Below are 15,200 nucleotides of genomic sequence, written 5' to 3' on the forward strand. Positions count from 1 at the left end.
TTATTCTTGAGAAAGTTGCAATAGAAAGGTAGTAGAAGAATGATAGCAATATCAATAAATGGTGCTTACACCACTTGATCATCCGCAGGCAGAAAGTAAATCAGTAAGGAAAGAGAAAGAAAGAAAAGAAAAAAAGAAAGAAAGAAAAGAAAGAAAGAAAGAAAGAAAGAAAGAAAGAAAGAAAGAAAGAAAGAAAGAGAAAGAAAAAGAAAGAAAGAAAGAAAGAAAGAAAGAAAGAAAGAGAAAGAAAGAAAGAAAGAAAGAAAGAAAGAAAGAAAGAAAGAAAGAAAGAAGAAAGAAACTTAAATGTAAGTCTCTAACATTTAAAACCTAATGTAAAATGGACCACAAAATTAAGTGTGAAACATGAAACAACAACAGCAAAAAATGTAAAACATTAATGGGCTCTAGGGCTAGGTAAAGAGTTCTTAGACTTAACATCAAAACTGAAATCAATAAAAAGGGAAAGGAAAACTTATTGGACTTTTTAAATTTGTCAAATTTGGACTTAATCAAAATTTAAACCATTTTTCTCCAGTTAATACATCATTAAGCTGATACAAATACAAGTTACACACTGGGAGAAAGTATTTTCTAATCAAATATGACAAAGGACTAGTCCTGAAAAATATAAAACACTTCCAAACTCAACAGAAAAAAATGCTATTAGAAAGTGGGGGGAAAAAAGAAAGTGGGGGGAAAAAGACATGAAGAAAGATGTCATTAAAGAGAAAACTAAAAAAAAAAAAAAATAAAAAATAAAGAGAAAACTAGATGGCAAAAAAAAAAGCACATGAAAAGATTATCAACATCATTAATATTAAGGAAAGGTAAATAAAAATAACAGTGATATATCACCAGAATGGCTAAAAAAAAGAAGAAATTGTGATGACCCCAATTGCTGAAGAATTTCTGGAGAAATGACCACTCATACAAGATGTAAGATGTATTCAATTGATATGTTCAAAATGCTTAATGAAAGTAACATGCCAAACTAGAATTCCTTTATCCTTCAAAAAATATCACTCAAAAATGAAGAGGAATTCTATTTCTAGGTAAGATGGAATTTGTGGCAGGCTAAGGCTCTAGCTATAAATATCTAGGGGGAAAACGAAACCAGAAAAACAGCAGAGAGCTGCAGGAGCAACTAGGAGTAGTGAAATTTAGATTCCACAGAGAAAAGACATGGGAAGAAGGGAACTGATTTTCTATAACTTGTTTTTCACTGGAAAACTTTGTTGAATTTGGTTGCAGGCACGAGGCTGAGGATTTGATATTGTCCTGATCAAGGAGCCCTGCTGGGGGGACTGAGAAACTAGCAGGACACTTGCCATCATCACAAGCCTACTGAGAGCTGATCTAGGAGACTTGAGGAGCATAATCAAAGGGCTAATTTCCCACTAACATTTTTTGAATTTAGAAATGGGATGAGGTGGAAGGCTTAAAAATAAAACAATACAAATGAACAACAACAGCAGAAACAAAAAAGAAAAGTTAAGATTATTATTATTTATTATAGCAAAGTTTACAGTAGCCTTGCAGTAGGAAGATAGTGACTGGAATTCTGCACCCATTAGAAAAGATACTGTGAGGTCCAAGCTCTCATTTAAAAATCCTATAGGGATTCATCCAAGGCACAGGTAAAAATCAGATGTAGATTGAGTATTACCCTAACAGTAAACTTTCCTCAACTCAGCTCACTGCCCTATCAAACTTGAAACATCTATGAGGGAAGAAAACAACATTTGAATTCTTAACCTCTTTTATACAATGTTGAGAATTCAGTCACTGAACCTGAGGATGAGAAGAAACATTTGGACACAGAGAGAGAGAGAGAGAGAGAGAGAGAGAGGGAGAGAATCTGAAAGTACAAAGGCACTGATAAGTTATAGATACTGGAGTTTTCAGATTAACAATTTTAATAATTGTTGTAAGTATGTTTCATACAGTAGAAAGAAACACGGAAAATGATAGGTGAAAATGGAGAAATGCATAAGATATTTCAAATCCATGTGAAGAATCCAACAGAAAAGTCTACAACTGAGAAATGTAGCATCTGAAATTTAAGAACTCACTAGATGAATTCAAAAGATTAGATGTCACAAAAAGCCATGGTAACAAACTGAAAGAGAAGACAATAGGAAAATATCTAAAGTAAAATAAACAGAGCCAAAGTGAATGGAAATAAAGCAAGGAGTCTGTGAGATACATGTGATACAGAGCGAAAAGGTACAATGTAGGTCTAACTGGAGTCCAGAAGGGAAGAGAAGGAATAGTAAGAGAAAAAAAAGAAGAGATGATGGCTAAGAATATTTCAGACTCATGAAAGACGTTTACTCATAGTTCCAGGAAACTCAGAAAACCTTGTAAATGCATTATTTACAATACAAAAACAGCAAAGTTTTTAGGACATATATATTTGTTAAACTGTTGAAAGAAGAAAATCTTGAAAATAGTTCTTTGGAAAAAAAAAAAAAAAAGCAACAAGAAAACAAAACAGTGAAAAGACCAGAAACCGGAAGAAAATGGAATGTCTTATTGGCAGCAGTAAAAGTGTGGTTTCTATGTCTATTGAAAATACCCTTCAAAGATGAAAAGGATTGTTCTCAAACAATTCCAAAAGAAATGCCATTTTTACACAGGGCAAATCTGAGATATTTTGTCAGCAAACCTGCAAAAATAAAGTTCTAAGTGGAAAATGCATAAAAAATGGTGTTTGGCGGTACAGAATTATTGAAACCTAATTTATAATCTCTAGAAAATTTGAATGTAAAAATCTCTAATTCTGCAGGTTATGGCCTCTGTGTTAACTGCTGTTGAAAGTGGTGTAGACTGCTTGCTTGTTTAGATGGAGAAGTTAAATGAAGAAAGTAAACTCCTCTATTCATAATATAAATATAGAATGAAGATCACATATAAGTCAAATAAATTATGCATAATGAGAGGCAAGAAGTTTATTTACTGAAGCTGCGATTCTTGTAGCTCACAGAGTGTTCTTTTTCTCCATAAAAATCCACTGCTACACGAGAAAAAGGATTGAAATTTTCAAACTATGCCTAGCACAAAATGAGTAAGCAGTAAATATTTCCTGGCGGTGGACTTTAGAGACCGGAATATAATGGTTCCATCAGTGTAGTTCTAATTAATACCGTATTATAAGTTCATCAAACTGAAAATGAATGAAAATGCACAGATATCAAAAGGCATATGGAGGTATCCGAAAGTTTGCCTCAAAAAGTAAATTGAAAACCAACCAGGGCTCAGTCTAATGGCATTTAGCATTCCTATCACCCATAAGCTGTCTGTGATATAATTATTATCAGCATTTCTCCTGGAAACAGTTAATCCATTACTTAATATGTATTTGGAATTGAGTCAAGAAAAATATCAGATAGAAAGCAGTTATTTGGCGATTTGCAGTCTTTGTAAGTAACTCGTGCTTGTAAACCTGGCTGTCTGATTGCCTTCATTTAATCCGTCGTTTTCATTTTTAAAAAGCCACCAGTTATCTTGAAAAACTAAAATAAAACAAGCCTCTTTTTCAAAGATGGAATATTGTATCTTAGTGTAGAGGTACACAATGCACTGATGCTGATAACAAAATAGAATCAAGAAAAATTAAAGACATTTAGAGCCTAGCTCTTACAAGATGCATTCTTGTGCCTTGGACTGACTTTATGTGAAGAGGGAACATGGAAGAAACAGCACCATCCGACAGGCAAAGGAAAAATAGAGCAGGAGGGCTGAGCGAGGGAGGAATGTGGAAAGAGGGCGACGGTGCTGGACCAGAGGCAGGGGACACATAAGCTGGCAGGAGAGATCAGGACAAAATGAGCATTTATGGGGGGGGTGGGCTGTGACTGTGGCACCAGCGCACAACCTCAGCTGCTTGTAGATGTTCAAAATTAGGAGAACATGCAAAGTCCCCATCAGGATGGATATGTGAGAGGGGAGAAACAGATTCGCAGGCTTCTAGGCCCACAGTTTTTCTTAAAATTCACTAGATACAAATTACCCCCCCCCCAAAAAAAATGTGGGAGGGGAGTCTGAAATATTCTGCAGAATACAAAAGAAGCATGTAGCCTGGCCATGTTTGCCAGGGCCTCAGAATCGCATTCTCTTACAAATTCTTCCTTCGGTGACACAGTAAGACAGACATGTATGATTTTCCAGAATGTCATCTTCTGAAGGAATCAAGCCTTGTTTCTCACATTATGAAAACCTGCAGTTAAGGATCAGGGTCATTTTTACAAGTTGGGTTAAGTGTACATTTTCCCTCAAGGTCATTATATGTTTCTTCACTCACTTTCATACACACAAAAGCAATAAGAGAGTCCAAAAGGCAAGAAATGTCTGAGCGGGAGATCAGATTTGGTGCTAGGCAAAGAGAAATTAATGTGTAACCGAGGGCCATGTTACTTCCCTGCTAAAATCCACTTGGGGGTTTTATTGGTACATTCATAATGGTTATAATGGAAACAAAACACTTGTATTGAGGACTGACTACATGCTAAGAACTCCTCTCGGTGTTGAACATATTCACTCATTTCATTCTCACACTTTGCAAGAGGTATCATCATTGCTTCTGCTTTACAGAGGAGTAAACTGACACATAGAGATGTTAGGTAATTTGTCCAGATTTGCATTTTTAATAAATGGCAGAGCCAGGATCCAGTCCCAGGCTCTGCAGTTCCCAAGAGCGCTGAAGCTTGAACATATAACATCCCTCCTAGGTGCTCCTATTGCGCACCCTTGGCTCATTCCCACTGCCTAAGATAACTGCATCTTTCCCCTTCCTTCTTATTCATCTTCCCATTAGAATGTAACTTGTTGCAGAATATAGCTCTTTACATGTATTTTGTGCATCACTGTATTTCCATCATCAAAATAAGGCTGGGTCCATACTTGGAACTTAATAATTGTTGGCCGCAAATAAATGAGGGTGCTTATACTGATCATCTACTCTGTGCTACCTGTAATGTTGGAGCCTTCCTAATTGTCTCAATGAACAATGCTGAAGAAATTAATAAATGAGTGAGAACTCAATTAAGTGGTCAGGTCACTTGCAGATGTGATGTGACGAGAAATGGGCTAAAGCCACAGATTAGAATTCCTGCTGCTTCTTGAGGATGCTTAAAATGTCCACTGTTAGATTTGTGTCTTTAAGTTAAAGAGTGTTTCCAAAGATAGCTCATCTGGGGTAACTGGATTATTATTTTGTTGTTTGAGTTCTTTCTCTCCCCCTCCGTCCCTCTTGCCCCGGTAGCCAGAAAGAGCGTCCACTGGTGTGGAGGTGGCTGTGATACTTGGCTCTTGGCCTGGTTAAAGTGTCCTTGTGTCTAGATGGCAGTGACATCTCACTCCTTAGAACTTTAGAGAAGTTCCATACAATATCTCTGTGCTCCCAAGGAGTCTCGAATACACCAACTCCCATCTAGAACTAACTTTTCTCTTCCCCACTTTCTACCATCCTGCACCCCTTTATTCCTCTTCTCCCTTCTTTTCCTGGGACTTTCCACTCTTCTCTACTAAAAGGATGAACCCCTGATAACAAGAAAAAGGATGAGTCTGGTTTAAGGCTTGGGGATCCATTGTTGGGAAGCAGAGAAGGGAGGTGTTTTACCTCTTGGGGCTGGATGGGGAGGCAGTGGGAAGAGGGTTTCCATTTCCTTTTTTGTATTAGTCTGCAAGGGCTGCTCTAACACAATACCAGAGACAAGGTGTTCTTGTCTCCGTTTCCGGAGGTTGACAGTGCAAGATCGCCATGTCATCCGGTTTGGTTTCTCCTGAGGTCTCTCCCCTTGCTTTGCAGATCGTTGCCTCGTCATGTGTCCTTACATGGTCTTTTGTGTAAGTGTGAAGTGTGTAGTCCTACTTTCTCTTCCTCTCCTTATAAGACACCAGTCTGTTAGATTAATGATTAATTCACAAGGGTGACATTTAAACTTAATTACAAAAATCAAAGCCCTATCTCCGATATAGTCATACTGGAGGTTAAAGCTTCAGCATAGAAATCTGACGGGTACACAGAGCAAACCATAACACTTTCCTTGTGGTATCTGAATCCCTCCTAAAACATTTATAAATGCCTGCACCTTACAGGAAGGAGGAGAATTTCAGAGAGCTCTTGGCTCTTGTTAGATGAGAGGCATAGTCCTCCTACTAATATAACTTTTAATTTTTATTCTCTAAACTTATATGTGTGCCCTTGTTGTACTTCAACTATTCAAAAATAATTTTTAGTTTTCTCCCTCAGTGTGGTGCAACACATATCCAGGGCATAATTAATTTTGCAGGATTACCAAAGCGTCCAGAGAATTCATTGAATTTTTCACATGAGGCCATTTCTATATTGATGTAGTAACCTTTTCCTCCTTCACCTAGTACTGTACTCAAAAAAGCCTGTAGACCTCTGGGGTATCGGTGTAAGTATTTACATGCACAGAAAACTTTACCTTGTTGAGTGTTCAAACAGCTGGTTATTAAAAGATGTTCTGAAAAGTTACAACGCATTTTAAACAGGTAAGAGAAATGTTGATATGTGATTTTTTTAAAATATATTACAAATACCTGAAACTGGTAGTTTCAGAAATAAAGCTTCACACACAAATTTGTTTCACATCTTGTCTTTTGTTTTGTTTTTAATTGACATAGAATGCTTTTGGGCAAGGATAATCCTTACCTTTTGGTCAAGGATAAATTTCACTACATTAACCCCTACTTTCTACTAGCTCTATTACATAACCTTCCTACCCTATAGAGATATACAAAGCTCACATTCTATGTTTAAAAGGGTAGGCAATCCATGGCATATAAATATTTATAGAACATCAATTATTTTTTCTATTGCAAGAAACTCAGAAACATTAGGGTGGCTCACTGGGTATATATGACGAGGTAAAAACTAATTTTTAGGTGTCTACCATTTTTTATATAGATGAATAAATTATTATTTGCACATCTTAAGTGTTTGCATAAAAAATAATAGTCTATTAAGAAATGGCCTACATGATTCATTTTATAAAATAATAAATAATATTCATTGCCAATAATTCAATTTTAGAAGACCTCATATTAAACTTTAGATCTTTTGTTAAAAATCAGGAAAACTAATCAAATCGTGGTCTGCATTCTCACAATCAATATGGCAAAGTATTGTTGTCCAGTGTCCCTACTACTTCCTATGACTTTATTGCCTTCGTAGCTTCTCAACTGTAACGTGTGTGATGTTTCTGGTCCACATAGCTTTTGAATTTGTGACTACGCCTTTATGTTTCTCCTTAGGTTGATGACAAATGAAAAGAACTCACATCAAAAAAATCCCTTTGTTTAGTTTAAGCAAAACAAAGAGAATTATGGGCTTACATAACTGAAAAAGGTCAGGGATGAAGCTATGTTGAGGAATACCGAGATGCAAGACTCCAATAGTTTTTGTTTCAGGTCTGATACCCTTTTCTCTTCATTAGACTATGCTTTCCTTTCCTTTGGCTTCATTCACAGTTTAAACAATATTTCACCTAAATTGCACAGCCAGAGATTTAGGAGACGAGGGAGCATCTTTTGCAAGTATCTTCAACACATCTCAGGGAGAACTTCCACCGGCTTCGATGAGAACCATGATTTGCTTTCCAGATGAATACTGTGGCTAGTGTTTGGAGTTCTCCAATGAGGCTTTGGTCATATGGCCAGCCCTAGATTTCAGGCATCGCTGGAACAACATGGACCAATTGGAAGCTGTGCTTGTGGGGATTAGGTCAAACAGAACCGAATAGTCATTAATCTTTTACTGTTTGACCTTCCCATCTTTTCCTCAACATGGATAATATAAAAGCATCTTTTCTTGACAATGGTACAACTATACTGTAAACTAATTCAGACACATTTCAAACTCTTCCTAGTATGGTCTTACCTACTATCTCATGCACTTAACTTGCAGCCAGCACCTAATCTAATCTGGTTAACTAATAAGCCATTCTTTTGCTTAGGGTCAGAGTGACTTCTTCTGGCCTGGAATGCATCCTCATCATACTCAATGTACTGTTACAGTGACTGAAGAGGACATCTTCAATAAAAACTTTAATTTGGACAGGGAAAGTAGAGAAAGAATATGTAGTATTTATGTCTCCTACCAGGCACAATGTCCTTTGTGTGCATATAGCAAAGACTCCCTGCTGTGCAGTGAAGAAAGTTCTCTACAATCAATCTTCCTGTTCTTGATTTGGTTCTTTCAGAAGTTTTCACAATTGCGTTGTCCAGAACATCACTTTTGAGAATGATATTTGAAAAAAATACCTTTCTGGTGATTGCTGTGGTTTAGCATTGCCTTCCTATTGGTACAGATATGCTTTTTTTGTTTGTTTGTTTTGAGAGGGAGAAAGAGAGTGAGGGGAGGAGAGGCAGAGGAGGAGGGAGAGAGAATCTTCAGCAGCCTCTATGCTCAGTGCAGAGCCCAACACTGGGCTTGATCCCACGACCCTGAGATTATGACCTGAGCCAAAATCAAGAGTCAGACACTTAACCGACTGAACCACCCAGGCACCCCCTTTATTATTTATTGTATTTTTATTTTATTCTATATTTTCTATTGGTGCAGTTTTGTATTACAGGGGCTGGGGATTGCTTTAGGAGTTAGTTAAATAGTCATAAGATTTTGTTTCCCAGCTTGGGAATTTATTGGGCAATACAATGAATTTCACTTAAACGTATGTTGGCCTCCCATCAATTTGTACACTCCTTGGAGTAATTACCAGAGCCAAGGACTAGAGCTTTTAATCTTCAATCCTAGTATTAGACTATATATATATATGCTTGGATTAAAGATTAAAAGCTCTCTCTCTCTCTCTCTATATATATATATATATAGTCTATGTATATATATTTATTTAGTTTATATATATATTTAGTATATATATTATAATATAATATAATATAATATAATATAATATAATATAATATAATATAAATATATATTTATATATAGTCTATATATATATTTAGTCTATATATATATATTTTTGCAATAGCCTTTGAAAATATTTTGCTCAAATCTCTTGCATTTAGTGTAATGGGTCTCCACCTTCTCTCTGGGTCTTCACCTCTAAAACAGTAAAGCTGATCTATCCTTGCCTCAGTGAATCCCAGTATGCTGCTATTTATTTATTTATTTATTTATTTATTTATTTATTTGCTGCTCTTTATTTTTATCATTTTTTAAATCATGGGCTTATTTTTTTTTATCATGTGTAGGTAGTCGGGGTAAATCCGAAGATACCTGGGAGGTTACCCATGGCCAAATCTTATTTCCATCTTGGAACCCATCTTACCTCATGTTTTATTTCCATTTTTTTTCTTTATTACGGAGGTTGGCATGTGGGGTTTTCAGCCCTAAAATATACATGAAGTTCTTACAATCAGATTTCTTAGAATGTTGAACACTGGACACACAAAAAAATTCTAAGTGGAGCTGTTTCTTCTTCCTTCAATGTTCCACTCAAGTCAGATTATTTCATTTTCAGGAATTTACTTAAGGTCAGACATGATAATTAGCCAACTAATTTAAATATCTTCATTTTATATCAACTTTCCTAATGTCCCAACCTACATAAACACATGCCCTGAGTTGCAGTATCCAACAATTTACCATGGGAGAAAGGGTGACTCTTTACAACCTCGAGCATACCATTTACTGCCTCAGTGTCTATAATTTCACATTTTATCATGTGTCATTCCCAAAAACCTACTTTCTCAATTTTTGCATTACCAATTTTGTTTCTATTTGACTAGTTTTACTAACAATTTTGAAACTGAGATTCATTTAACTGGCAACTTTTACATTTTTCTTTCCTGATTAGTCCTTAAGATACTATAATAAGTATCTTATTAAGTATAAGTATTATAATACTCCTTATAATACTTATATAAAATATAATATAATATATTTATAATATATAAAAGTGATGGAAGTTAAACATTAATAGTATTTTTTAATCAAAACCCTCTTACAAGTGACAAAAACCAACTAAGGGGATATATTGTTAACATTCTTAAAAAGCATGTGGGAAACCCTTGTTTCCAAAGACTGGAATTATATCACTGGGGCTCTTTCAAGATTTAGTTCTCAGCTCTGCTTTCATTGCTTGGTTTCATTATTGGTCAAGCTTTTTGTTTTTGTTTTGTTTTGTTTTGTTTTGTTTGTTTTCATCTGTAAAGATGGTCATCTTTTGCCATCTTCATAACCTTACCTGTAAGAGATGAATGTCCTTGGCTTGCTTTAGGTCATGGATCCCACACTGTGCCTCTCTGCTGCATACGTACAATTATATGAACTATGCTGGATAGCCAGGCCGGATACAGTTCCCATCTATGCTGCTGGATAATGACACAAATCTCATCATTGCTGAGAACAGGAGGGGTTCCTCAAAAGTAAATAGGAAAACCAGACAATTGTTACTGAAGACTACACTATTTTCCCCTCCAAAATAAAAAGGAAATTACATTACAGCACAATTGTCATAAAAAATATGACCCAACTCCTTTTAGTTTATGAAAGTAATCAGGACAATGATTACATTATGTCTTGTAATTACTGAAAAAATGGAATGAAATTACCTGATTCAATTGATAAAAACACGTTCAGCTAAGAAAAACAAATGGCTACATAATGCAAGTTAAATTGGAACAGAAGCAACTATATCAACATTATAAATTTTCTTTTACAAAGCTATGTATTTCTTGGAACACCTGAGTGGCTCAGTTGAGTAAATTTCAGACCCTTGGTTTTAGCTCAGGTCATAATCTTGTGGGTCATGAGATCCAGCCCCATATTGAGCTCTGTCCTCAGCTGAGAGTCTGCTTGAGGATTCTCTCCTTCTGCCCCTTCCCCCTTTCATGGACTCTCTTTCAAATAAATAAATGCATTTTTAAAGTATATTTCTTTATGGATTAAAGCCATTTATGTTTTACTCACCCATTCCTTCTGCCCCATCTGTCACTGAAGTCTGAGGATATCCTGTTACAAGGACTTTAAATGTCAGTTTCACACAACACCCCCACCTCTGTCATTTTTTTGTATTATTGACTACATGCCTTAACCAACTGAGATTAACTGACTAGTTTTATTAAAAATATATTAGCATTCACTAATGTCAGGAAAGAGTTTAAAGTAAGATAAATATACTCTTAAACATAAAACAGTTAATTCTACAACATGAGAAAATATTTGACAAAATGCAGCATACCATTTAAGCATTTTAAACAGTGTAAAAATACAGATTAGGAAATTACTTTTGAAGTGTCTTATAATGGTCGAATTAGTTCAGGAAGAACTCTCTGCTATTAGCTGCAGTGGTTTTTGACCTCAATAGTCTGTTCTTTTAATAAAGAACCATGGAGGTCAATGTTACAAATGAATTTAAGGCATAGGGTTTCACAAATATATAACTTATGGTGGTGGTTTTCAACTCTGCTGTATATTTGAATCTCCTGGGCTCAGACCCAACACTGGGATGTTTCTATTCAATTGGTCTGGTGTATTTAAAGCTCCTCTGGTAATTCTAATATTCAAACAGGGGTAAGTACACTGGGTTTGGTGAACATGCTTAGGAAATTAATGTTAAAAAAAAGGAAATTCATGTTTGCTAGTGCTAGCGTTATCATCTTTATATTAGACAGAGTAGAACTTCTAAATCAATGAGTAATGTGCTTATTATGTATGTGCAAATTTATTTTATATTACTTTCATTATAACACACAAAAGATTTTCTGGTAATCCATTGCTGAATCATTATACCATTATTTTCAGAATGAGCTTATTTTTAGTTTAGTTTCCAAAGGAAAGGGGATCTGAATTTCAAGGAGTACATAGTCTTCAGTAAATCAACTCCTTTTAAAAAATATTTACTGAGAACTGGGGAGCCACAATTTGTAGACACTAATCTAAAAGAGATAAAGTAGCAATCTGTAATTAATTGTTTTGTTTTTTTGGTTTTATTTATTTATTTATTTTTTTTTTGGATGTCACTGAACAAAAAGTTCTGATACTTTCAGTACTTAGAAAAGACTAAGTGAGAAGTAAAATGTGATGTTAATGAAATATATATAAAGATGAACATAAAGATTATTTGAAATAAAGAAGAGACTTATTTATATAGATGCAAAATATATCAGATAATAAGAGGAGAAAACTGTGAGCAATATTAGCCAGTACATTTGAAAATGTAGATGAATTGGAGAAATTCTTAGTAAAATGTAAATCATCAAACTTATTAAAACAAGTCCAAAATTTGAATAATCTGAAACTATTGAAAGAATTAAATTCATAATTATAAATATATCCCCAAACAGACACCAATACCAACCAAACAAAAACAAAGACAAAAAATATCTTCACTAGTCTCAATTCATTTAAAAGCCAGACAAAAGTAAATGTTAAGAGAATGGAAAATTTACAGACCAATCAGAATTATGAGCATGGAAGCAAAATTTAAAGATATAAGGACATAGAATCACCAAAGTATAAAATATATATATATATATATATATATATATATATATATATATATATATAGTGGGGAAGGTGTATACACCAGGAATGCTAGTATAAGTTATAATTAAGGAATCTACTTAGGTTATTCATTACATTAGGGCACTAACAATGAAAAATATGATTATAATAATAGATACCAAAAAAGCATTCAATAAGATCAGTCATCTATATCTGTTTTAAAAAAGACTCTTATGACACTATTAGTGTAATCTCCAAAACCTGAAAAAAATTACTTAAAAAAGATGTATATGAGAAAATATACAAGTATTACTTCTTCTCTTCAAAATGATTTTGGAAGTCCTGGTCAGTACAAAAACAAACAAACAAACAACAACAAAAACAAATAATAAAAACAAAAACTATCAAGATTTTTTTAAAGAAAAAAGAAAAAAACTTGTCTACATTAAAATTTCAAAATAATTTACATAAATTACTAGAGTTATTTGAGAATATATTAACATTCTGAATAAAATGCAAAGCCTAAGGACAACTGTTTTTATAGACATCGATAATTATTAGAGCAATAAAAAATAATATGAAGAACCCAGTAGTATTTCACAACTGTGTTTTATTTTTATGGAGAAAATTATGAAAGTCTATGGTAAGATTTTAAGACAACCATTAATGAAGAAATATACCATACTCATGGATAAAATATTAGTATCATGAAGATATCAATTCTCCCATTATCTACATGCTAAATGCCCAACTAAATAAAATGCTATGTGTGTGTGTGTCTGTGTGTCTGTGTATGTGCCTGTAGTCATAAGTCACCAAGAAGCTCCTGATGAAAAATATATGGTGGAGTAATATGAATTATAGTATTATGGCTTAGTATAAAGTTATTTTAAGGCAGAAAGAGACTGTAGTAGATATTGAAGTATTAAGCAATGGAACAATAATATAAATCTTTTAAAAAGTTCATATATATATATATATATATATATATATATACATACAGAAACTTGGCATGTAAGAAATATCCCATTGAAGTTTACTGGAGACTGATGAGCTGTTGAAAAAAAATTTTCTTGAGCAACTGGATATTTTTATGGAAATAAAAAGGATCCTTACTTAGCACTCAGATGAAAATTTCAGAGATGAAAAATTTAAAGAACCCTCGAAATTTATTTTTATAATAAAAAAGTGTAGAATATTTTCATGTCCTCAAAGAAGTTTTCTAAACAAGATAAAAAATTCTAGAAAGCTCAGTCCATTAAGGGTTGGACTTTTGATCTCAGCTCAGGTCTTGATCTCAGGGTCATGAATTCAAGTCCCATTGGGCTTGGAATTTACTTAAAAAAAAAAATCTTTCCCTATGCCTATCCCAACACTTGATGTGAAGATAAAAAAGAATAAAGGTAGAAGTGATATATGTATATATTACTCAACCATAAAAAGTATGAAATCTTACCATTTTCAATGACCTGGAAGAAGCTAGAGAGTATGATGCTAAGTGAACTAAGTCAGAGAAACAAACACAAACACTGTATGACTTCACTCATATGTGGAATTTAAGAAGCAATACTAATGAGCAAATAGAGCAAAAAAAAAGAGAGAGAGGCAAAACATAAAATGCACTCTTAACTATAGAGAACAAACAAATGGTTTTAACCATTTTAACCTCTTTTAAGAGGGGAAGTGGGTGGAGGATGAGTTAAATAGGTGATGGAGAGTAAGGAGCATGTTATGTGTTGAGCGCTGGGTGTCCTATGGTGGAGTTGAATTACTATATTGTACAGAGAAAGTTAATATTGCACTGTATGATAACTGGAATGAAAGTAAAACCTTTTTAAAAATTTGTACAAACCATCAGAGAAGAAAATGATGAGTTCAACTCTATTGAAATAAAAAACTCCAATGAATCAAAAGACATTGTAAAAAGGACTAAAAGATAAGCTATACACTGGGATACAATATTGGCCACACATTTAATCAAGAAATGATTAGTATAGAGATATATTACAATTCCAAAGAAGGAAGAAAAAAAAGCAAAAGCAATTTTTAAAAAATTCATCCACCAAAAGAGACAATGAATCCAATTTTATTTTATTTTTTTAAAGACTTTATTTATTTATTTATGAGAGAGACAAAGAGAGAGAGAGAGACACAGGCAGAGGGAGAAGCAGGCTCCATGCAGGGAGCCCTACGTGGGACTTGATTCTGGGTCTCCAGGATCACGCCCTGGGCTGAAGGCGGCGCTAAACCGCTGAGCCACCCAGCCTGCCCATGAATCCAATTTTAAAATGAAGTTAAAAGAAGTTCGTAGAAGAAGAAGTAAAAATATCTCATAAAATTAGAAAGTATGCACACCTATCATTTAAATTGTGGAAGAGCAAATTAAATTCACAATGAGATAATATTTTACACTTATTATGTAGGCAAACTTTTGGAAAAATCAGACAACACCAGATGTTTTGAAGAACTGGAGTAATAGGAACTCATATAACTGTTGATGAAACTGGAAATTGGTATCAGCATTTTAGAAAACTATGTAGGTTGTCTGATAAGCTTGAGGATTTAAGAACTATGACCTAGTAATTTCTTTCCTTCACATATGCTCTAAGTCAATGGGTTTTGCAATTGAATGTGTATCAGATTCACCCACACAGATTGCTTAAAGACTGCTGGGCCTCCCTGCCCCCAGTTCCCCCAA

The 15,200-nt window shown here is 34.3% G+C and overlaps 1 long non-coding RNA gene across 1 annotated transcript in view; it reads right to left on the reverse strand.

Moving 5' to 3' along the window:
- The window catches only part of LOC144318320 (uncharacterized), an 85,977-nt gene that overhangs the window by 5,112 nt on the left and 65,665 nt on the right, over positions 1-15,200 (reverse strand). Inside the window, exon 4 of the long non-coding RNA XR_013384176.1 lies at positions 10,242-10,415. This is a non-coding gene — a long non-coding RNA (uncharacterized LOC144318320). The remainder of the gene's footprint in view (positions 1-10,241; positions 10,416-15,200) is intronic.

The sequence above is a fragment of the Canis aureus genome, chromosome 8, assembly GCF_053574225.1.
Source record: "Canis aureus isolate CA01 chromosome 8, VMU_Caureus_v.1.0, whole genome shotgun sequence".
Classification (NCBI taxonomy): domain Eukaryota; kingdom Metazoa; phylum Chordata; class Mammalia; order Carnivora; family Canidae; genus Canis; species Canis aureus.